Source organism: Coturnix japonica, chromosome 4, assembly GCF_054131305.1.
Source record: "Coturnix japonica strain WE chromosome 4, WE-NBRP24, whole genome shotgun sequence".
NCBI lineage: Eukaryota > Metazoa > Chordata > Aves > Galliformes > Phasianidae > Coturnix > Coturnix japonica.
The window spans coordinates 61,067,155-61,093,089 of NC_140666.1; the positions used below are offsets into that span (position 1 = coordinate 61,067,155).

Here is a 25,935-nt window from a genome sequence, read left to right on the forward strand (position 1 = left end):
ATGGATTGCTCTGTAGTGTTGATGGTTCATATGGGACTGTTAAAATATAGAAGAATTTTAAAAATGCTCACTATTTCATTATTTGTTTTGGTTTCTCCTCCTAAATGCAGTACAAACTGTGCTGGAGTCAAGGAAGATACTATCAGTACAAGCTGGGATATGGAAGAGTAGAGCACAGTCCTGCTGAAAAAGGTATGGGGGAAGGGGTAGTGGAGGACGGGAAGCTGGACATGAGCTGGCAATGTGCCCTCACAGCCCAGAAAACCCAGCATATCCTGGGCTGCTCCAAAAGATGTGTAGTCAGCAGTTCAAGGAAGGTGATCCTGTCCCTCTGCACTGATGAGACTTAACCTGGAGTACTATATTCAGATGTAGAGTCCTCAGTACAGGAAAGAGATGGACCTACTGGAACATGTCAAGAGGAGGGCCACAAAAATGATCGTAGGGATGGAACGCCTCTCCTACAAGGACAGGCAAAAAGAGGTGGCTGTTTAGCCTGGAGAAGAAGGTGGCTTCTGGGAGACCAGATAGTGGCCTTTCAGTATCTGAAGGGGGACTATAAGAAAGAAGGGGATGGACTCTTTAGCAGGTTTTGTTGTTACAGGACAAGGGGAAACAGTTTCAAACTAAAAGAGGAGACGTTTTAGACTGGATACCAAAAAAAGTCTTTTTTACAAAAAGTATCATGAGCCCTGACACAGGTTGCCAAGAGAGGTGGTAGATCCTCCATCCCTGGAAACATTCAAGGTCACACTGGAAGGGGATCTGAGCAGCTGGATTAAGCTGTATATGTTCCTGTTCATTGAAGGAGAGTTGAACAAGATGACATTTAAGGGTCTCTTCCAACTGAAAGAATTCTGTGATACAAAGATGTAAAAATTAATGTGTATAAACAATTAAAAATACTGTGTAAGTTTAGTATATAAGAATAGTGGTTGCAGTAGGATGGAGATGAGGGAATTGAGCACTGTTCTCCCAGTTTAAAACCTTTAGTTTAATGGCATGCTTCCCTCACTGTTATCTCAATGTAAGTAGATGTTTTCTTTTGAATCTCTGCTTGTTTTAACCTATCACAGATTGCGATCCTTAACAAAAAAATATATTTTGCATTTCTGTGGAAATTAAACACATGTATATAGAACATATAAAAACAACCCTCGTGTTTTTCCTTTTTCTGAGTCATAGTTGGATTAATTTTTAACTACCGTACTTTATGATCATCAAAGATGATCTGGTAAAGGAGAATAACATAATTTTCATTCAGAAGAATCATAAAACATCTTTTCAGCAAAGAGACCTAAAGGATGGAGAGTATATATTCTCAGAACTGTGTTTGTGAATTCAGTAACGGATATATGCCAAACTCTTCAGGAAAGCAGCGGGATATTTTTGTTTTAAGATTATTCTGATATCTTGGGCCTACTTTTATGTTATTCAGAATATCTGGTAGCAATTTAAATATTATGTGCTCCATAATTTGGAAAAGGGAATGAGTTTCTCAAAAATAAACTGTCTTATGTAGATGTCCAGGTGTGCACATCTAAATCTACACAGCATCAGACTTTTGTTTTCAGAATAAATAAGCTATGGTAAATCAGCAGGCATGATGCCAAGTTATAATAGAAGAATTTATTATAATTTAACGTAGACAAGGAATAGAGTGGGTAGATTGTAATTGAAGCTAAGTGAATAATTCCAGTAAATAATTTATTCAATAAATTTATTCTGTTTTTCTACTCAGAGATTGTTTTTACTCCCCCTTTTTCTCTACCATCCCAGGTTTTTTAGTCCCTGAGCATTTTTTCTCTCTAATTCATAATGTTTGTTTCCTTACATGATGGGCTGTGCTGGCCTCCATGGCATCCTAGCCACTTTGTGCCACTGCATCCCTTGAAGGCAGACCAGTGAAGTTCGTGGGGTTCCATGTGAGATGTTCCCACTGCGATAGCAATGCTTCCTAAGACATGGGTGTGGCTGTAAGCATCAGTGCTTGCAATTTGCTGCCACTGCAAGCTGTTCTCACTTTGTTGACTGACTGCCAGCACTGCAAAGGGCAACCTTTCAAGTCAGTAGTTGGGTATGTCATGAGGTTAACTAGAGTCATCTGTGTCAGGGAAAACCTTCAAGATTGGAAAGTCTGACCATCGATAACACCTATGGAGTCTCATCACTAAGACATGTCCCTAAGTGACACATCTGTATTTATTTTGAATCCCACCAAGCATAGGTCTTTAGGTTCACAATTTTCCTCCAGGATTTACTTAAGGCAGGCAGCAGTTTACTTTCTAGAGGCTGAACATCATGATTCACAGGGATCGCTAACATTTTCAGGTTTATTTTTGTGTGCTTGAAGCTCTTTGATGATGATGATGATGATGATGATTATTATTATTATTATGTGCTATTTGGGTAAAATATAGTCCTGTTAAATGCTGGCTACAAATTGCAGCACTCTGTGTAGCAAGGAGAACAGAAAAATTTGTTCCACACACATTTCTTCTGGAAAAAAAATCAATCTCTAGTCCAGGGAATTCAATTACTGAATATGAGTTGTGCTGCTCAACCTTAAGCCTTGTGGGATTTTGTTTCTGTTACTGTAGATTTTAGAATTTTGCCTCTTGGTCAGTCTCAGCATGCAGAGTTCTTGCCTCTGTTCTACCCTTTCACTTCTCCTCTCCCCCACTTGTCCCAGCTTTTAAAACAGTGTTTTCAGACTTAGGAGGCTTTAATAAAGTTTTGTCTTTCTCCAGTATCCCATTGTGAACTTCAACATAAATTGATACCTATACTTTGAATTAGTCCATTTTCTTTCTCCAGTTACTTCAAAGGCTTAAGCTAATCCTCCACACTTTGTGTAACAGCAGATGCAGATTTTTGTTTCCTCTCCATATTGATTTGAGTAAGTAAAAGAATTTCATGTCACGTCACAGGAATTAATGTTCCTCGTTGATATTGGAAGTGGGACTCGCTAAAAAAGAATCAAACTTCTGACATCACATAGCAATCACTATTATAGTTTCAGGCTGGCTGCTGACTTAAGTAGGCATTGCTTCATGAAGATTACAATGGCCACAGCTTGCTTATATGGTACTCAAGTAAATGAGGCAAAGTCTGGGCTGAAATTTGGCTGGTAGCATGAACTAGTACTATTTGATTTTGGAGCTCTGTGTCATTGGGCTGGGATGCATAAATTAGATCTTTAACATAACTGGAGATCAAAAATGAAGTGCTATTTGTGTGTACTCCTCATTTCCTCCTGTGGGAGCCAAAGATTAACATCAGTTGTGCAATGGTGAGCAGGTCCTGATGTGATTATAATGCTGCTGAAATCAACCCAGTAGTTACTGGATCAGGGTCTTCAGATTTTACTATTATTATTTATTGTATATTTTATGCCTTTGCCCTTCTTATTTATGCATAGCATGTATCAATATCAGAATTACTGTGCCTCAGTATGTGCTTTCACATATTATCTCAACTTTGTGCTCACGTAGCCCTAAGACATTTACCAGTAATTGTGAGAAAGGGCTTTCACCTCAACGCTGTATACTTAGCTTAAGCTTGAAAGTATATCACACAAAGTTGTCCATTCTCTCTATGCTGCTGTTGTTCAGACTTTCTTACTGAGCATAAAATTAAGTAGCAGGTTTGATTTCTTAACAAGGCTTGCAACTTTGTTTTGATAGAAAGTGACAATTTACATATACAATCCACACAATATTCAAAGTGACACTTATCCAACAACTTTAAAACATTTGATTTTAATATTAACTAATAAAAGCAAATGATTTTATTAATACTATGTATGAACAATAGTCTAATCTGTTCAACTGTCTGCTGTGTTTTTTCATTGATTTCTATATTAATATTGGAGCAAAGACAGTAATTTCTGGTGCTTTTACAGCTGTGAAAACATGCCAATTGCAAAAACAGACTAAACTGTACCAAAGGACTCACTGTGCCAGAAATATTTAATACTTCATTGTAGGTCCACTGTTTCAAACATCTGTCACTCATTTACTATATTTTTAATACAGAATTTTTAGTGTAGGCAAAAATGTAAGTGTTTATAATAAGATGCTTTCTCTGCTACTGAGAAAAAAGCAACATAGTTAGGATTCTGTGAGAAAGTAATATTTTTGATTTATAAGATTTGGGTCATTGGCCTTAGACTTCCATAAAATAGTGAGTCACTTTTATTGAAACAAACACATTTCTAAGAACATGGCTGTAGTTGATAAAGGAAATTTTCTTTAAGTAAATACAGCAAACAGGACGAAACTGGAAAGAGACAATGACCTTGTGGCCTCTGAGTTCTGTTGCACACTGTACATTATAAGAAAGTCATTGAGTTACACAGGCTGCAGGGGGTAGATGTGATGTTCTCTTGTATTAAGACAGAAGATTTAGGAAATCAGCTGCACATGAAGATACTGAGGTTACTGCTGTCTGAGGTAGTCCTTAAGGTTTTGAGGGTATGATTGGGTTGTTCAGATTGGAAGAGTTCTTGGGAAGTAATCTAATTCCATCTCATGGTCGAAGCAGGTAACTGAAAGTGGAACAGTGGAAGCGCACTTCTATTAGTGAATTTTCACTGCTGTATGTGCACACAAAAAACCCTAGAAAAAAGAGCTTTACTTTCAATGTGTAACTTTTCTCTAGTGATGATTATAGAATAAGTCATATCTTAAGGTTTTTTTTGTGTTTTTTTTTTTTAAATTTATTCTCGTTAGAGAAACACAGCATTACTGTATAACATCTCTACATTATTTTAATCAAGTCCACTCAGAAGACACAAGCAAAAGATGCTCTAAGAGATCATACAGGAAAGATGATTTACAGATATATGGAAATTATGGGTCATGTACTAGCTACATACATATGGACATGCTTTCTAATTGGAGTATAAGACTGACATCTTTGTGAATAGAGGACTGAAAACATCATCTCTAACAGCACAGTGAAGTCTGCTATTAACTGTTTGTCTTACATTAATGGCTTTTGGGCCCTAATCAGCTTCTCAGATGATGTTTTCTGAGATCAGCCTGCTAGAGTTAAATGGAGATGCAAGTTGGACAACAAAATGGTAAATTTGCTATTTTCATTTATGAAGAGATTGGAATGGGAACTCTGTTTTGGCACTAAGAGTTTAATGGGAAGATTAAATGAGGTCTTAATTACTAGTAAAATGCGGTAGACCTTTAGTGTAGGAGAAGCGCTTGAAATTTTGTCCACAGTTTTATGTATTAAGGTTTCGATTTGTGCATGTGTTTTCCATTAGTGTAATTTATTCAAAAGGGATTTTCACTCTTATGTGTTAGACGAAGAGTTGTACCTTCCTTTGTATACTTCATAAGAGCATCTCCCTGTCTGTGAAAATGGCCTAAGAAGTGGGCTAAATTGGGAACTTCCAAGTACCAGGCAAAGGATGATACTAGTCCTGTGAGTTTTGTGGACCTGGATTTTCTAATCTATGCCTGGAGTTGTTTGTATCTGGAGATGTTTAGCAGTGTAATGGAGAGCAGAAAGCCTACAAGGAAGTTGCTTTTTCTTTTTTAGCCTACTCTCTCATCCAGTGCGCAGAGTGAATGATCTCCTTTACCCAGGAGATGTTTTCTTGTGAATCACAGAATCATAGAATGTCCAGAGTTGGAAGGGATCTGCAAGGATCATCAAGTTCAACTCTTGTATATTGTTGCACTGGCAGGGTTTTCAGTGTTTAAAAGGGCAGAAAATCTGTCTGAATTTAGATGCAGATGCTAAATTTGTTCAGTGTTTTTTGTTATTATTATTACTTTTTTTTTTTTTTTTTAAACAGAAAATGTTTTCTCTGTATAGACTCAGTGAGATCAATAGGAACTATATAAATTCATTAAAGCAGAACTGTTCCGATGGTTTTCAGTGATGGAATGGATATGTGTTTTTTCTAGCAATGTAACTAACTTCAAAGATGCAAATTAAGAAATAATATTCCACAGTACACCTGTGTAGATGGTAATGACAATGGGAAAGGAAAGAAAGACCATGTGCCCCTTAATTTTCCAGAACTGTTTTGGAAAGATTCCCACAGCTGTTGGCAAGCTTTCTATTTCAGTGGAAAGATGTATGATTCATTTTCTTCACAAACAAGGGATTGCACACCAAAGTATTGTTTTAGCGAGTACTGTAGTGCTGGTTTATAAATGGCATTTAAGGTAAATCTAGAATTATTTTGAGAACAATAATTAATGACTTTTTTTTTTTTAATATGGAAAATAGGGAGTATATAAAATAAATAAGCCTGCATATGCAATATATTTTTGAAGTATTTTGTAGATTGGATTACCAAGCTATGGAAATGATTGAAAAATAATTTTTATATATATATATATATATTGATATATATATATATAGTTAACAAATTTCAACAAGAGTTAATATAAACTTAAAATATAAGAGATCTAATGTATGTACTATGTCAGCCATTCTGGTGTACTACATGTGCTTTAAAAGCAACATTCATACACAGATGATGATGTTTAGAAATTTGTCAAACTATGTCAAAGATAGAAAATCTATTTTCTTTTGAACTTTTGAACAGTTACATGCAGTCATCTAGGTCATCCCAAACTACGTATGTAAAGACAAATGCTCCTGTGAGTCTCTGAGGCAAGTCAATGTGGGCAGTTTCTTCTTTTGGGAATTCTTCTCCCATATCCTGATGTGGATATCATCATCTTGATATGATTGGTACCAAGCTCCTGATTTCAGAGAGCTGTAGGTGGGCCTGGAGCCTGCCAAGGTCGGAAAATGTTTCTGACAATTGGCTGTTGTTGGCTGTTCAGTTCCTTCTGCTTGGCCTCCATCTTCATAGGAGTGCCAGGATTAAGCCTGCAGCTGTACAGACTTAGTTACTAATTAAGAGAACCTAATTTTAATGGAGTTACATCCAAGGGTAAAAGCTCCATGTGAGGCCATTTGAGTGATTTAGAGGAGCTGATTCAATTCAGATTGTGATTGGATCACCCCAGACTTGTTGATGTTAGAAATTTGTGTCTTTTTGTAAGAATTTCTAAAGCAAAAATAGTTCTTGAAGTCATCTTTTCATCGAAGACTGAAATAAGCTTTTACATCCCTTGCAGCTGTATGCACAGATTGCTGAGGCTCAAATATTTGTTTATGGCCAAGCTTTTTAAATATTACAGAAATGAAATATTTCGCAGTACAAAGGCCCCCATCCTCCCCAGGCTCAGCAATGTGACTGAGCATGCAGTTCCATTTGCGATACTGCGATAACATTTGCAAAGCAGCCCCAATGTAATAAAATGTGTTGATTTCATATGAGATTGTAAATGACAAGCTCTGTGTCAAATTTAGCAGCTCTTTGGAGGTAAAAATGGAAGCAGGGAAAATTAAGAGCCCAGTGTAATTAAACATCTTTCTGAACTGTTGCATTTTATATATTATGTTAGTTTTTAAAGGTGACAGCCAAAGTAAATGTTTTGAGTTCACCCTTGGCTAACAGATTGACACGCGTTTACTGTTCCATCGCGGATATTGGAAAAAACCCTGCTCACCGTTCAGGAGAAACGCACTTGGCTCCCAGTCAAATGCGTTGCGTGGAGGCATTTGCCCAATTAGTGTTTTAACAGCTGCTGAAGGTTTGTTTCAATGGGAAGAAAATTATTGAGCACAATTTTATGTAATTAGTGGAGCATAAAACACGTGGTGTGTCTAATTAAATGTTTAAAACTATTGACATTACGTAGCTACTGTTGAAGTAAATGAAGTGGAAAATCGTTATGATTTTTTCGGTTGGTAAATTACTTCACAATACACTCAAAGGCCCATTTGATAAGATGAACTCAATCCTGATGGCTGCTGATGAGTGCCAGTGGCCTTTTCACACCCCACAGGTATGTGAGGCCCCACCAAGCTGCCTGGTGCCAGTGTTCTGGCACTCCAGCTCCTGCCAGTTTGGTGCTTCCCTTCGGAGCATGCTGCACCAAGTGCCAGCACATCCTGCTCTCAGTTCACTACTTCAGTGTGTGAAGAGTGACAAACTTTGTATGGTGCAGCTTCACGCTTTGCTTTCTGATCCAGAAACAATGCAATGAAAGCCACTGAGTAGAGAGAGATTCAGCACTGATTTGGGGAAAAATGGTTTGGAATTGCAGCAGACTTACTTTTAAAATCTGTTGTGTTTCATTCTGCTTTTGTTAAAGTATTTGGATATTCGTTTTGTGTTTGAGCAGTTCTGGTGATAGGTACTGAAACAGAATTATCTATTATGCAGCATCAATTGTGTGATTAATTTAAATTTAATTGCACAACCTGTTTGAAGATATTCTGTTGTGATTGTTATTTATGGGAGTATTGGAAAATGTTGACAGAGCAAACAATTTTGAAATTATTCTTTTCTGTTTAGATTACTACAGCAGCTACTTAATTATACACTTGCTCATGTTCAACACTTCTAAATTGCAAATGCAACAAAGAAGAAACTAGGGAGAAATGTTCTCATTTACCTTATATCCAGCATAGCGAATGGAACTACATGGAATTTACACAAGACTAGCTGAGGATTTGTCCAGCCTTTAGTCACTCAGTATGGGCAGGTTTATATCATTGTCTTATCTTTAACAGCTGTCAGTGTAACCATAAAATGAGCACGTGCATAGTGAAGAGGTAAACACTTTCTAAAGTAAATTATTCTTCAGTGAAATTAAGTAGAAAAATGTTCTGTGGTTTTTCACCTGACTGTCCGATTATTTTTTATCACCTTCAGGTAACCATGAAATAGGGTTAAGGGGTTACTAAAGTGTGCATAAAACATACCAGCACTGTTTCTTCAAAGAAATCAGGAGATTACTGTTTTGCTGAAGTTGGTTCCAAAGGCTGGAAAAAATGCAGAAGCCCCACATATGAAATACTAACTTTTCTGTAGATTTAGAGGAAGTAAAGTTTTGAATGTTTTAGCAGGAGAAGCTTTACCATCATTAAGTTTTGAGTGATTCTGACTGCAGCCTGATTTTTGTCAATAGCTGGAATTCTAGGTAGAGTTTTTCTCTTTGAAGCTCTCTGATATGGCACGGGAAATGATCTACCTCTTCTTGATGTACCTCAACCACAGTTTAAAGTCCGTCTTTCATTTTGAGGAGACCTGTCAAACTTAAATGATAAAAATATCATTTTAAGTCTCCTAATAATTTAAAATCTATGTGGTAACATTAGGAGGAGTAAGGAGTGGTCTTTCTTCCCAAAGCCATGTGAAACAAGCATCTGCATAAGTCCTTTGTGTTGTCAGTGTTGCTTTTGGAGGATCCTGAGTGTGAGGCTGTGAGGCTTGAGCTGAAAGAGTTAATTTTCAAGTTCACCATGAACTATGTTTACTGATCCTTTCCTATTGCTTCATGATAATTGGCACCTCAGATTCTCCACTAATTAATTGGGTTGCAAGGGGCAGGTGGCGCCATTCTATTTTGATAATCCCTGTCAGCAATGTCTGTATAATCTCTTTGTTTAATTAAAATGAATTTGTAATAGGGGTGCATGAACTCACGACAGTTTTTTTTTCCGCCCTTCCTTTCTCTGTCTCCTCACTTTGCTTTGCTCCAGTGGGAGCTCACTGCTGGGGGACAGCTCTATGGCTGCAGCACTGCCGCCTTCTGTGTGCTGCTGTCACTCTCTGGTCTCTTTGGAAATGTCTTACCTCATTAATACTCCCTGAACCGTAAGCCATTTATTTTGCAGCTTTTTTCCTTCTTTCCTTCCTTTTTTCCTTCTTTCCTTCCTTTTTTCCTTCTTTCCTTCCTTTTTTCCTTCTTTCCTTCCTTTTTTTCCTTCTTTCCTTCCTTTTTTTCCTTCTTTCCTTCCTTTTTTTCCTTCCTTCCTTCCTTTTTTTCCTTCTTTCCTTCCTTTTTTTCCTTCTTTCCTTCCTTTTTTTCCTTCTTTCCTTCCTTTTTTTCCTTCTTTCCTTCCTTTTTTTCCTTCTTTCCTTCCTTTTTTTCCTTCTTTCCTTCCTTTTTTTCCTTCTTTCCTTCCTTCCTTCCTTCCTTCCTTCCTTCCTTCTTTCCTTCCTTCCTTCCTTCCTTCCTTCCTTCCTTCCTTCCTTCCTTCCTTCCTTCCTTCCTTCCTTCCTTCCTTCCTTCCTTCCTTCCTTCCTTCCTTCCTTCCTTCCTTCCTTCCTTCCTTCCTTCCTTCCTTCCTTCCTTCCTTCCTTCCTTCCTTCCTTCCTTCCTTCCTTCCTTCCTTCCTTCCTTCCTTCCTTCCTTCCTTCCTTCCTTCCTTCCTTCCTTCCTTCCTTCCTTCCTTCCTTCCTTCCTTCCTTCCTTCCTTCCTTCCTTCCTTCCTTCCTTCCTTCCTTCCTTCCTTCCTTCCTTCCTTCCTTCCTTCCTTCCTTCCTTCCTTCCTTCCTTCCTTCCTTCCTTCCTTCCTTCCTTCCTTCCTTCCTTCCTTCCTTCCTTCCTTCCTTCCTTCCTTCCTTCCTTCCTTCCTTCCTTCCTTCCTTCCTTCCTTCCTTCCTTCCTTCCTTCCTTCCTCCCTCCCTCCCTCCCTCCCTCCCTCCCTCCCTCCCTCCCTCCCTCCCTCCCTTCCTCCCTCCCTTCCTCCCTTCCTTCCTTCCACATAAAGAAACTAAGAAAAAAGAAACTAAGTAAAGAAATTAAATTCTTTTTTCCTACTTTAAAAAATGAGAAAGCATTAACTATTAAACTGACTTCGCTTAAAACCACCGTATTTAACCAGCGAAACACAGTATTGTTTTATAGACTCATTGTTTGTGGCTTTCCATGGCCCTGACAAAAATGAAAAGCAAGCAAACACTAAACAGTGCTAAAAGCATTGCCTATCTTAACTCATGTCATTTTGGTCAACATGAGCAAGGGTCAACTATTTATGATAATTGCTCACTGATGATAGATTTCAAAATGGAGAGCTGAAAATTTAAACTTGTGCAGACATGCACTTCCTCAGTGTGTGTTTTATTCTAATTTTTATAACTTGCTTATGCCAGCTGCAAGTAACAAAGCAGACTGCAGACCTGAACAGGCTTCACAGGTTTGAAGCTCCCTCCTATTCTGAAGGCTTCCCTCTTGTTTTGTCTGGCTAATCTGTTCCAAGCAGAGGACAGAAAGCTGCACGAGCTAGAACAAAGTACAGTATTTGTTCTACAGATACTTTGAAGTGATAAGGAGGTGAAGGATAGACGATGCAGGCTGCCTTTCCTGGTTTGTTTTTTTCTTTCCCTCTCCTTATTTTTATTTTTATTTTTATTTTTATTTTTATTTTTATTTTTATTTTTATTTATTTTTATTTATTTTTATTTCTTCCCCTATGCTTGCCTTGCAGAAATGAGAAGTTCAGTTTTGGGCATGGTTTAATTGCAAATGGATCAATAAAGCATCCTGTTAAACTTTTGTAGTAGTGTGAATGTACACACTTCTGGAATTTAAAAGAAAACAAGGTGTTGCCTTATAGTTTACTTATGCTGTTTAAGAGAGGGCAGGTCAGAAATTGGTAGTGGTTGCTCAGTGCTTCTCCATGTTTATTTGAAGAGGATGGCAGATCACTTCTTCAGCTGGTTTTGCCACAGCATCTCCCATTATCTTAGGATTCTCTTTACAGATAGTTTTGCTGTTACACTTGACGTGCTCACTTGTGTTTTGTGCTCACATTCAGCTCATGAGTGCTCACAAGTCACACATTCAGCTCATTCTCCTGTTGTGTATTTGCCAGTGATGGGAATAGCTGGAAAGATACCTGTTGCATATAGACAAATTCAGGAGATGCATGATGCCAGCCAGTATCATGATTCAGGATGTGTTTTATGCCATCTGTCCTACAAGCTTCTTTCCTGGGGATTCTCCTTGAGGTCCTTCCTCCCTCTTAATGGAAAAGCAACCAGCAACTCAGCATGAGCAGGTTTGGGGCAAATAAGACTCTAGGCATCCCTCAGTGATCACACCAGGGAAGGCAGATCATGTGCAAGAAACAAGGTCTCAAAGTTATGATGAAAACAAATGGTTTAGGAAGCCTCATTTGTAGTATTTTTTTTTAAGATAAATTACAGTGAATGAGCATTTTCAATAGGAAATAAGTGAGTAGTTTTGTCAGCATTCCCCTGCAATGCTCTGAATGACAGCACAGAACTGCCAGCTTTTGTAAACTCATCATTAGCCTCCCAATAACTGCTCTTTGTCTGATATCCCTGTGTCCACAGTCAAATGATCACATGAAAGTTTGTGCTTTTATGCAAAATAAAAGGAAAACTAGGTTTCCATTTCTCACAATGTTTGGGAGAAGTTTGAAAGCATGATTACCAAAGGCTTGAAGCTGAGTGTAGGGAAAAAATAATTTATGTTCAAATGATCTGGTTTTAAGCAATTCAGCTGAAGCTACAAATGAGTCTCTAATATTAAATAAGAAAGGAAACATAAGCATGGCCAAAAGGATAGCAGAGTGCTTTTACCTCTCTTGAAAATCCCAGCCTGCAAAGACTTAAGCCCTACTCCAAATGTATAGACAGTAGTGTATAACAGTGTGGATCTTATTATCTCCTTTATAAGCTGTCTTACCACTGTTTACCCCATTGCCAAAAGGGCACTGTATAATGCTTGCTTGTTGTGGGGGTGGAAATTTCAGTTCTGTTTCCTAGCATTTGATGAGCTTCATACTCTAAATAAAAAAGGAAAGCTAACATTCTGAAGAACTCAGGTTGTGGTTGAATATAAGTGTTAGGGTTAAACCTCACAGATGGCATCTACCACAAATGACTGCAGAATGCTTCTTTTTTTCCTGCTAATGAAGAGTAAGGCATGTTAGACTTGATAGGTTGCTCATCTTTAAAATCTAATCTCAGTTTTTCTCATGTTGGAAAGTAAATTAGTTATAAAAAACTCTAGTTTATATATTCATCATATATTGCTCCAACCTATTCTTAAAATTCTTTATCTGTATGGTTGTTACCAAAGATGTTGTTCAACTCCCTCGCAGTTATGAATCTCAAGTGGGTGCATTAGTAAAGTGAGTTGCAGACAGGTGTCTATGGCTGAAACAGATGTAGAGGTATTAATACATTACTGCTTATGTACTAATAATTACAACCTCTTTCCCAAAGAAGAGTAGTAGGACCGGTGAGTACTCCTCTTCTGCCCTTGCTGTTGTGCTTGGGTGTTTTGCCTTGATCTGTTGCTGCTTTCTTAAAATCCAGCCTTGGATGTAGATGATTATTTATGATAATTTCAAATTTTAATGTAGTAAGACCTGAGTACCTACATGTTTTTATAGAGTATGTGTATTTGAGCAAGTAATTGGTGAACAATAGGAAAGACTCCATATGGTTATGAGGTGAAGGCAGAGAAGGGAGCACACAAACAAAATAACGAATCAATTTAGAACAACAAAAATGGTAACTTTTCAATGTATGTACAAAGCAATTTGTCAAGGCCAACTGATAGACATTAAGTAGCTAATAAATGTTGCATTCATTGTAGATTATCAATTAACAATCTACAGTTAGCATTGTGGATTATTACTTTAGTACATTTCATCTCTGCATCATAAGTAGTGGTTTCATTATGTCAAAAAGTTTGCAACAGGCAAATGGAGCTGCAACGAAGAGAACTATCCTGTTGACAAGAAAGTATTCCGATGTGAGATTTTAATTAATCTTTTTGTGCAGCTGTTACAGAAATTCACACTGTAGAAACACCCCTCTTCTTTCAAGATTTCTGTCCATCTAAATGTTAGTGTTCCCTTATATGTAAGGTCTGATGACAACTTCTGTGAGCTACACATACAGCCGAGGCCAATGTTTCATCTGTATTTTCTACTTGGCTGTCTGTTTGCCTGGAGATGATTCAATATAGGCTTTAAATATGAATGTCCCATGCCTTTGTTGTTGTTGATCTGTAAGTGCACTGAATTCAATCCCTTCTACTATCTATTGTCTTTTGTTTGTTGTCTTTTTTATAGGTCTGAGTGCCCTAAACTCTCAGTAGAGAGTCCCTATTCAGGGTCTTGTAGGAAAGTTCCTTTAAAATTCATCATTTCAGTAAAGATCTTTAGAAAAAGAAAGTGTATATATATATATCTCTTCATGATAACAACCTTATATGTCCATTCATCCAAAACTGACATTAAGACAAGCAACAAGCTACTGAAACAATCAAGATGCTGAGTCATGCAATGTAAGAATTTTTGAACAAATAGGTCACAATTTAGTTTTACTTGACTCATGGAAGCGATTTTTAACCAAAATTCTCGTTCACTAGGAGAGTGGTTAGGCCCTGGAACAGGCTGCCCAGGGAGGTTGTGGATGCCCCATCCTTGGAGGTGTTCAAGACCAGGTTGGACAGGGCCCTGGGCAACCTGATCTAGTAAAGGCGTATGTTTGGTGGCCCTGCTAGGCAGGGGGGTTGGAACTACATGATCCTTGAGGTCCCTTCCAACCCGGGTCATTCTGTGATTCTGTGATTGTATATAATTTTTCTTTTCCTAGGAGCTACTTACATACCCTTTTTTCTCCAACAGGCTGTCAGCACGATGATGTAACCTGGAAACTACATAGCATTTGTTGTAGCAAAATTGTTAAAACAACATGGTGATTGCACTTTCATAGTTAGATTGTATTTTTAAATAGTACATTTTAAAAGATAAACAGTTGCCTTTTAAGGAAACATGGAAATAACATCTTGATTTGGAAACAGTTCTGAGCAGTAACTTCTTCAGTGTGTGTGGATTTAACAAGTTGAATAAGTAAACTAAGAGGGAAAAAAAAAAAAAAAAAAAAAAAAGCAATACTATTTAGTTCTGGGAGCCTACTGCAGATGTGGCTATTGTAGAATTATTGTCTTTTCAGTGTTTGGCAGAAAATTGGGGTCACAACTGAGAGTGACCACATGCGGCCAATGGACGACTTGCCATTCTCAGCTGTGCACTGCTGCATGGCTCCATATGGCCTTTCTCATGCTCCTTAATTCTGCATGTTGCTTTTCCCTATCCAGCGTATTCTGCTTCCTTTGAGATAGCTTGCTCTTCATCTCTAGCTCTGAGGCTGTATTTGTGTTCTAGGTGTATGTATAAACTACCATCTGAATCAGTGTTATGTTTCGAGTAGTTATAGCACTTCAGTCCTGAAAATGAAGTATTTTCATTATTGTAATGGCCTTTTAGTTATCGGAGGGGGACTACAATGAATGCTTTAAAGCTATATTTCTGCATCTTTAAGAAAATGTAAGGCAGCATTTGTAGTGTTTTAAGAACTATAAAAAATTGCAATAAGCTCCTACTATTTTGCAGTTAGGGTGCAGATCAAATATCTGTGTTTCTTTATGTTACTTTTCAGACTTGTATCAGACGTGTAAGCTTGTAGGTGTGCAGGAAAAAAAAAGAAGCTTTCTAGATATTAACCTGTGTCCTAACAGGGTTAGAGGGCTTTTCATCTAAGATGAGTGATAAATGCATCATTCAGATCCCCTATTAAAAAGCTATATGTGAGTATGGTTGAACAGCTCTTAGGAAGATGAAAGAAAACCTGGTAGTAGATAAGTTGCTTCAACCACTGAATAGAGTTGTGGTAACTATCTCATCTGTTTAGGGGAAATCCCTTGCAGAGGTTTTGAAGAGAATAGTGGAGACAGAAAATGAAGACAGCACAGCTATTGTATTTATTTGTTGTTCCTTGAATCGCAAACCTGCTCTTCACTTAAAGTTTGTGATCAGCAGGAGTGCGGTCACCTGATTTGTCACCTAGTCTCCATTTGTCCCTCTCCCAAGCACCACATGTGTATAGACATTGCAGGTCCTTTCCCTACCACCTACTCTTCCTGGGACTCACAGAAGGCTGTGCATCAGTTGTGTTACTACATGCAGACTTCCCCACTATGTTAAGAGGAGCTGGTTGCAGTAATACCTGCCTTTTGGGTTTCTCTGCACAAAAATGTGTCTTGTTGTGGCCAGAAACAAGTTAGCATCTCTGATGTCTTTCTGCATGATCAAATTGGGAAGCACTTTTCCTAAGTCAGGTTTTCTGTGTACTCCAGAGGAAAGGGATTTTACATTATTTACAATGGCATATGCCCTGTGAGCTCCTGGTTTGTACGTGAGCAAAGCAGATCAGACTCCAGCAAGTGCTTGTTGAGAATTGGTGCTCACAGGTTATTAAAACATTAGAAATTAGAAATATCTTCAGTAGTTTGCTTATCAAATGGTAAGCTTCAGGAAGCAAATTAGCAGTAAATAATTGAAAACATCTCTTGCTTATATTTGGACCAGGCAGTGCCCCAAATCTGTGTTTGATATTACTACTTTGCATGATAATTATCTGTTATGATGCTGAGCTCTCTTGCAGTGCTGAAACCTGGGTGGGTACACTGGTAAAGCAGACAGATGTTTTCTACTCGAACAGATGTGCAGGCACTTAATGTATTACTGCTTATCTGCTGATGGTTCTGGCCTTTCTCCTGAAGAGAGATGACAGGACTGGTAAGTGCTTCTCATCTGCTTTGGATGTGCTGGAGTGCCTTGCCTTGAGCTGCTTCTGAGGCTGTTCACACCAAGGCCAGCTGACCTGTCTGAGAAGTAGAAGGGTAGGGGGTGTCTCATGTGGTTCACTCTGTCTGGTGTTCTGTGAGAAATGCACATTTCATGATGGAAAAGCTAATGTGCTAAAATTCTGTATTAATAAAAAAAAAAATAGCAAAAAACACCTCAAAAGAAGCTCTCCATCCTGTTCTTAATCAAGGAGATTGGAAGAGATGTTGTCATTAGCTAGAATTAGTGTGTACCCTCAAAAACCCTATTAATTTAATAATCATATATCCTTCTGGTTTCCCTCTAATGTCATTTTGAGATTCCTGATGCTTGGAGTCAGTAAATATGTCATGCTTTCAATTTTCCCATTTTTTGTTAGCAGCATTTATGACGTATGCAGGTCTGTGCAGTACCTTCCTCTATTGTTCATACTACAGCTCCTCACAGGACTAAAGCAGCAGCATCCTCGTGATTAGGAAAATTAGCAATGGAATTAATGAAACAGAACCAGTGCTTGGAAAACATTCCCTAGATTTCAAAGATGATGTTTCTTCAACGCAGATTTTGGAGCTGATGACAGGGAGTCTATTTAAATGGATGCCAGAAATATCTGTTTATGTGTGGACATGAGGCAATGTGTTTTGCAAGAAAGAAAAAAAAGGTAAACATCTTAAAGATAAAATATTATGTGCTTCTATAAAAAGCAAAGGGTATGTAATTTGTAATGCTGCATGGTTAAATTAACAGAGTTACAAATACACCACTAATTAGCGTGACAATTCAGTGGAACTGAACATCTCTGTGAATAGCTTGTATTTCATTCCATTCTACTGTATGGTGCCACAGGGTGATTTCAAAAATAATAAACATGAACATAGAAGAGAGAGGGGCTTTTTAAAAAGAGAATTGGAATATTTCTTAAATAGTTCTTAGGTGTGCTGTCTCAGCTGGAGCACTTGCTCAGAATTGCTTTTGGAAGCTTCTTGCTTTAAAGTTAAGGGCATTATGTTCATGTATTGAGTAGACTGCCTGCATGAGTTGCTGCAAAGTTCATTATACCGCTAAGGCTGTCAATGGTATTTATGGATATTCATGTGCAGTGAACCTTTGAACCTGAGCTGGTCATTTGAGCATTGCTTGTAGTTAGAGTGGTGTTTATGCTGAGCATTGGTAGCAGTATTTAATAGCTCCCTAGGAAAAATAATTGCAATTTGAACTCAGTCGTATAATTGACGTAGGGATTCTGAAGATGCCAGATGCACAGAAAGGATTGTCCTTCTTACATGAGTATTATTACACTTCTCAAACTCTCATTTCCACAAAGTGCCTAGCTGCATTTGGGAGTGAACTTGGAACAAGTATTTAATTCAAACTGTGCCATGTCTCTCTCCCATTAAAGTCAGTAATGGCAAAAATCATGCTGTGGAATTAGTCCTGTTTCAGAAATATTTTCCAGGCATTTTTCACGTCAGCTGCAAACAGGAAAAAGGGTGATGATGCCATTTTGCAATGGAGAGGAGTGGAGAACTTGCCTCATGCTCATTTGAAGAATTTCTTATTCGAAGTATTGCAGTGTTATCCCTGCTAAAGTTTCAGTTCTCATCATATAATATCAGATGAGAAAATCCTGCATAACGTATGGCATGTCAGCAGAACTGTTACGGTTCTGCTCCGTGTGGTATATGTGTCTTTGGAACTGCATTTCAGAGCCTTTCTGCCAGTGTAAAGAGAGTTTATATTTCTGTAACTCTAGTGGGGATTCCTTTGGCTTGACACAATCCCGGGAATGTCTTTCAAACCATGTACATACACAGAACAGATGGCTTTCATGGGAAGCAGGAACTACTGTTCTGCATGTCATATTTTTTTGCATTTCTTGGTAGCTTTCTAACTTGAAATAATCCTTGCACAGATACTGTATAAAAACAACGTCTTGATTCCCTCTTTCCCAATCCCCCTATTTTTCTTTTCCTAAAAATTTAAGGGAAAAAAGGGAATTACTGACAGAGAAATGTAGCTGTTTACAAAAAAATATTTTAGAATGTAACTTATTTTATTTGTAGTTTCATTATATGCCATCATTCTGAAATATCATAGGACATTAGTGTATGATATGTTGTGATAGAACGCCATACAACCAGATAATATAATAATAATAATAATAATAATAACCAGATAATGTAGGTCACATTCTGTATTTTAAGAATGAGTCCTCTAATTTTCACGCTCTTGCAATTTAAGAGATTGTGACCATAAACGGGTAGTTAAATAAGAAATGGGTTGCCCTATGCAAACACTGACTCATTAGATGTTTCTGATGAGTCTTGTGGTTAAGGGGGAAACTGGCCTTTTTTGGTCACAGAATAGTAATAAATAGCTACAGCTGCTTCTGTTGTGTTATGCACTCTTCCACACCATTGGCAATCTGACAGTAAAATTCTCACAGATTTTGTCAATATTTTCATATCTTGATAAAAAGCAAGAACAAGCCAGGAGATAAAGGAAAGCAAGGCAACTTCAACTTTAAACATTTTCTTGGTAGATTTCTATGTGATAAAACCAAGGTTTGACCTTGAAAACATTTCCTAGTTACTACAAAGACAAAGAACAGAAGCTGTAAGTTAATATTCAGCTGCCTGTACAATAATGAATTACAACCTAACATTAGAGAGAAAAAATAAGAGTAGTCTATTGTAATTCTTTAATTGAAAATATATCATTGTGGAATTGTTACTTGGATACCACTCGTATTCCTATGGAAATGTGTTTCCTTTTATTAGCTGGTTGATTTATTTGATGATATTACAGAAATGTAGGTTAATTTTAATCTACTCTCCTTGTGTCATATTGATACTGTCCAGCTACATATTTTCAATAAGCATGCAGCTTCTGGTGTCCTGTTCTTATTTTCCATCTGAGAATTTGCATGTGCTGAGATTGATGTGTCATCTGCAGGCAGAGAACATCTTTTAACGTGTGCTACTTCTTTAGAGGAAGGCATGTATGAGGAACATAGAAAAAAATAAATTAACCAAAATTAATGAAAAATGTGGCAGAACTGAATCTAGGTGCATGAGGTACTCATTTTTACCTGAGTGAACATAATAGGAGCTGAGAGCACAAATGTGGTGTCTTTCTGAATCATGTCCTTCCGCATTAGAAGAGAATCATTCAAGAGAGGAAGTATCATTTTGGGGTTTGTGTTTTGGTTGTGTTGGGTTTGGGAGCCTCTCATCAACTGCTGGTTTTGAGGGGATGAGAATGACTACAGTCTGATGTTGGTTTATGGTCAGTGACAAAAAGAAGGGTATCAAACAAATATCCAATCTGGCCATGCAGATATTGCTGAATTATCTCCACCACACAAAAAGTACACATACTGCACTACAGCATCTACCTTTCCTGCATGTTTTGGCAGAGATAGATGGAGTTGCACTGAAGGCAGGGGAAAAAAAATAATAATTGCTATTACAGCTAGGTTTGTGGATATCGTGGTAGATATTTAATGAATTCCCAGGAGCTTCCTCTAATAATGAATGACCTATGTCAGCCTGGTGTAAGTGTGTACCTATGTTCTTGGTATAAGCACTGGGAAAACTCCATTTGTGGGGCTGGAATTGCAGCAGGTCAAGTGATTATTATGGGCAGCCCTTTCAGTGATGACTGGCTGAGGGCAGGTCAGCATCTCAAAACTCATATAGCATTTGTTGTTATAGTCTCTCCTGATTGAAATAAGCGCTCCAGACATTGATTTACAATCTTCAGTTTGAGAGTGTGGAAGAATTAGAAAGTATGTTGCTATATCATTCAATGAAGCTTATACAGATAATTCTACTTTATGAGAGTTTAGAGAAGTGTGTTTGTTTTCCAGATGAAACTGGAGCCCGCAGGCCTGAGCAGCTGTTGGCAAGATGTAGAGACTTGCATTATGTGGAGATTCGTAACCATGTCTGTCTTAAATAAGGTGTTAAAGTAATGCAAAAAGTTTTGTTCTGGGAGGTCTCAGACATGAGAGCTTCTCTGAAAGGGGAAGATACAGCTTGTGCCAATAGTGCTGACTGCCTTCCACACTAGAACAATGGACAACTTTCATTTTAGTGCATTAAAAAATCTGAACCTCGGTGGGAGCTTTGACTGCAAACAGCCAACACTGAGTGTCTGTAGGGTGTGTATTTTGAAAGACCACTTCTGCACAGCACTTAAAACGTGTGTTTAATGCCTGCTCAAAGCGCTACCAGGGCAATCATAAATAGTGACACCTATATTTATAGCCTAAATTAGACAACCTGTGCTTTGATCATGTGAAATCCTAGCGTAATACTGTGCTGTAGAGCCTTGTCCTTGTAACAGCAATCAGATATCCTCAGTCCTGGTACTCTGCGCCGGGCAGTGCTGCCGTCGGTGGGGAACGTGCCTGCTAAGATCCCGGGTTGTGATTACCAGCTAATTTTACACAGGCCATCTTAGAGCTGCTGGAGACATATAAATCACTACAGAGCTGTCCTGGATGTAAGCCACTGAAAAGCCCATGAAAATATTTGTTATCCGGATACCTGAGCTCTCCTATTTGCAGGCTTTAAACCAAATTTTGCATTGCTCATTTTGGATGTTTAGGCAGGCAAGGTGAAAAAGTATTTTTGGCCATTGGAACAGGAAATGTGCATTTGCCATTTAAGTGCATGTAAATAGAGAAAAATCCTGTTAAAATGGAATTGATGAGAGTGCATACAGTAAAATGAAAATTGGCTATTTTGCACAAATTAGGTTTTTGTTTGTTCGTTTGTTTGCTTTTTGCTGCTGCTCCTTATAGTGTCACTTCTACCATCATTCATCACCAAGACAGATGGACTGAGTTCTCCTCAGTGAAGCTCCTGTCCACTCTGAGGACATGCACAGCATGGTTTTGAAGATCTAATGGGAAGTGTATGTATAAAATCATTTTAATCACTTATTTTTAATCTCTGCTTTAGAGTCTTTTATCCCCATCCTGTGGATGGCTAAGAAGGGTGAGCAGCCAGGCTGGTGGTGGAGCGTCCCCTGGAAAGCACGATTCCTGCAGCTCAGTGGAGATGAGTGCTCCCTAGTTGAGCAGAGAAGGGATTTTTCTACATTTAAACAAAATGATATATAGGTAAAGGAATAGTGGATAATAAAATTTTCATGCAGATGTTATTAAAGATTGTATTGTTAATGCTGTTTTTTGTCTGTAGGAAGAGAGCAAAGAGAGCTGCTGTGTCTTAGTATTTACTTCAGCTTCTCACTTTGAGCTAAGCTTTTTGGCTCCTTAAGCTGTGGAGGTTTGCTCTGCAAGGAGGAGAAGCTTGGGTGACTTTATTTTATTTTATTTTAATTTTATTTTATTTTATTTTATTTTATTTTATTTTATTTTATTTTATTGTCAATGAGAAGGTTTAAACAGCCAATCCTCACTGCAATCACCCGGACTAAGGAAATCCTGTATGAACTGGAAAGTGTTAGATAGGATTTAATGAGATTATCATGAACTGTTACTTCACAAAAAATCTTAACTCCATGAGCAGCTGTGCTGTGTAACTGGGGACAGGTGAAGGAATTTGGAAGAGTCAAGAAGCTGCCTACTTATTTAAAGAGGCAGAGCCCAGTTTTGTTGTGTTCAATATGTAAGCTAAGAAAACTCAAGCAAGCAAATAAAACCTTCCATCAAAAGAGAGACTGCTGTTGAAGTAAAATATTTTAAAATGTGTATTTATCTTTAATAATATCACAGAGGTGATGGTGAAATTACTACTTGAAAATTCAGTGTGCAGGCTTCTCCTTGCCTTCAAGTTCAACAAACCAGTTCAATGTGATTCAGAGACATCACATTATGTCCATATGGTGCTAGAGATTGCATTGAGGTTTTAGTGTGTCTCCTATTGCAATACAAATAACTTAATAGCAGTGGAATGAAAATGATGTTATTATGGTTAAAATACAGCCAAGATTTATTTTGATGCTAAGCACTGCTTGTGCTTTTTGCAAGTTTGAAGCCATTAAATGCATTTAATTTCTGTGTGTTTGATGTCTTTTGTAGTCCTGATGCACCTGTTGTTAGAGGAGTTAAAAATAGTGGATAGAAGTTATGGCATTAACCCCAAAGCAGTGCTGGGCACCTAAGGCCAGGGTGGTTCCTCAGGGCAATTTGCTGTGAGGTCCCAGCCAAAGCAGGATAATGGCTAACAGACTGACCAGTTGTTTGGCTCAGTAAAAGGAGGTGGTTTGAAGTAGAAATTGTTCACCAGTAAGAAGCTTGTAAGAAAAAGGCCTTCTTCATAAGTATTTAGTTTTGGTGGGTGCCTATCTTAAATTTATAGGACACTTGACAGACCCACTGGGCACTGCAGTGGGGTCCACACCCCATAATAACCATGTCTATAGTAATGCATTCTCTATGAAAGGAAAACTAAAGACCTGCAGGATCTATGTGAATCATTATAAGGTTTGTTTGAGGTGTTATGGAGCAGTTATGGACCTCTCCTCTGTACCCAACCATGGCTCCCTGTTCTTCACATTCCAAGTCTTGCAGTTGTATTCTGCTGTGTTCATAAGGAAAAGAGAATGAGGGGTGTGGAAGGTATGATGCTCCTGCTGTGTTAACCAGGAAGACAGTGATGTGCTACTTCTGGAATTGCTTCTGCATATAGTAAGCTTTGCAGAACAGAATGACATCAGAGAAAGAGAAGGTAATCACCTAAATTAGTTTAGGTTGGAAAGAACCAAGTGAAGCTGAGAGAGATTTGCTGATGTGATATGAATAGAGGCTGGTTAAAGTATTTTTGACAAATGCTCATTATCAAATATGCAGTCCCAGTATATTTCCTGTATGTTGAATCAACCGAGTACAAAAAATATCCTTCTTATCTTCCTTATCAAGTCAGTGAAATCTTCTGCTTAGCACAGTGAGAAAAACATGTAAAGCATTATACTCCAAGCAACAGGTAGTGCTGACTTCTGGAAGTGACTATGTTACTCCGTGCTACATCCTCCCCAGGAATGCTGCTTTTGTATCTGGTCATCCCAACGTACATAAAAATGCAGCAGAAATAGGTGAGTGGCTAAAACACAAGATAAGCCATCTCCCAGAGGATAGCAGAGTTTAAGATGAGGAGGCTGGCTAGAGAGGGCTTTAATAACTGGAGACAGAAGAAGGAAAATAAAAGAATATGTATTAAAATAAAAAACGAGGCAAATTGGATTCTTCCATTTAACCTTTTACATAATAAAAGACAGGAGACATCCCAATGAAATTAAAAAGCGATGCATTTAAAAAATAATAAAAAGCATATCCTTTTTATTGGAGACAGGAATACAGGCTAAGTGAGCTGTTGGTCTGACCCACTGTGTCAGTTCAGAGAGTGCATGTCAGAGAGTGGTGCGTGACTGTTTGGGGTTACCTTTAGCCTTTGCAGTTTAGCAAGTTTTTCTTCTGCCACAGCCTGAGACATCTGTCTAGCCTTCTCTGTGGTAGGAGCTAGTTGTTGTCGATGGAGTTATTGTGATAGGGTTCTCAGCTGTTTGAACTAAAGGCTAGTATGTGCTTTTGCTTTCCTGTTTGTGAAGCTCCCACCCAGATGTCTCAGTGTGCAGGCAGAAGGCTGGATAGAATATATTAAGCAGAATATGACAAAATACTACTTAGAGTTGTTTCTGCTTTATTCAAATACATCCAAACTCCTTCAACTTTCCTAATTACACACCATTTATAATGTTGATTCCTTATTGAATTATACTCAACCTAGCAGGGAGCTTTAGAAAAAAATGAAGATGTATTCTTCCTTTTCGCTTTTAGATTTTGATCTCCCTTGTCTGAAAAATGTCTATTCCATAATGTCGTAATCTTTTCAAATACGCAAATGAACTTCTAATGGAGTGAGCACCTGTATGTGTCATTGTGTATGTTGCTCATACTGCCTCCTTCACAATAAAGTACTCGAATTTCAAGAATGTTTCTCCTCGGGTTCAATCCATAGGCCTCTTCCTGACTTGGCAGCGTGCTGCTCCTTCCTTTTCTTGAGATCAGTCACATTTGACACACAGCTTAGAAACAGTTTTAAATTGGAAGGGGTTAAAAAAGGGGAGGAAGGGGGGACTTTGGAAAAGCAGCAGACCTTCCCCCAGAGTCATAGAAACATAGAAGGGCTTGGGCTGGTAGTAAAACCTCCTGCCATGGGCAGGGATGCCACGTTGGTCAGGCTGCCCATGCCCCCATCCAGCCTGGCCTTGAACACCTCCAGGCATCTCTAGGCATCCTGTGCTAGTGCCTCACAATCCTGTGGTGAAAATTTCCCCCCTGATGTCTATTCTAAATCTCCCCTCTTTTAATATAAAATCACTCCCCCTTGTCCTATGCCTATTTGTGTAAAAAGTCAGTCTCTCTCCTGATTATAAGATCCTTTTAAGTACCAGAAGGCCATGATGAGATCTCCCCAGAACTTCTCTTCTTCAGGCTGAATGTGCCCAGCTCCCTCAGCCTGTCTTCACAGGAGAGGTGCTCCAGCACTCTGGTAATCTTCGTTGCTCTCCTCTGGACCCTCTCCAATGGCTCCACATCAGACCTGGACACAGTACTCCAGATGGAGTCTAACGAGGGTAGAGAGGGACAGTCACCTCCCTCACAATACTGGTCACCCCTCCGTTGATGCAGCCCAGGATACAGTTGGCTTTCTGAGCTGCAAGTGCACACTGCTGGCTCATGTCCATTTTTTTTTTGTCCACCAGGACCCCCAGGTCCCTCTTCCCATAAGATAAATCATACTGTGAATGCGTTTTTTAACTTGCTGCAACAGTCTCCATCAATGAGAGCACCTAAAACTGAAAAAGAACACACTGAACTCTTCAGATCATTCTTGGCAAAACCATGACAACGTTAGCTAACAAATGTGTTCCCTATATTTTTCCAACTTCAAGACAAATTCCTTTGCTCATTCTTACTGCTGGTAAGGACAGTTGTGAAAGAAAGCAAGTTTACTTGGTGTAAGTAGGTTTCAGAGATAACTAATGTATAAGCAAAGCAAATCATACCTTGTTCTAAGTGTCATTTCACGTCTACAGAAATTGGGAAGAAGCGTTTCAGATCTACATAGGATGGTTTGGAGGGCTTTTTGTTTGTTTGTATGAATGTCTGCAGTCTGTTTTGTCTGTAAGACTGATACTCTGTGGAAATCTAGACTTTACAAATTAAGTTGGGCCCTGCTGGTAAGTACATTTTGGAGCAGCACATGCATCATCTGCTGTGTGCTCTCATTTCCAACTGACTGTATGTTGTAATTTAAAATAAATGTGCAGACTGAAACAGAAGATTCAGCAAATGAGCTGTAATTCTCATGAAATCAGGAAAGCTTAAGCAGAGGTGTCACCCACTGCAACAAATGAAGCGTTTCAGTGGTGAGCTTTGTTTATAATATA

The 25,935-nt window shown here is 38.4% G+C and overlaps 1 protein-coding gene across 7 annotated transcripts in view; it reads left to right on the plus strand.

Annotated features, from left to right (window-relative positions):
• BMPR1B (bone morphogenetic protein receptor type 1B) overlaps nt 1-25,935 on the plus strand; it is a 231,485-nt gene that overhangs the window by 126,904 nt on the left and 78,646 nt on the right. The window contains exon 4 of one of the 7 annotated variants that reach the window (XM_015862014.2): nt 111-192. The exons of the other annotated variants lie outside the window; for them this stretch is intronic. The gene's annotated coding sequence lies outside the window, so the exon portion shown is untranslated. The remainder of the gene's footprint in view (nt 1-110; nt 193-25,935) is intronic. 7 annotated transcript variants of the gene reach the window in all.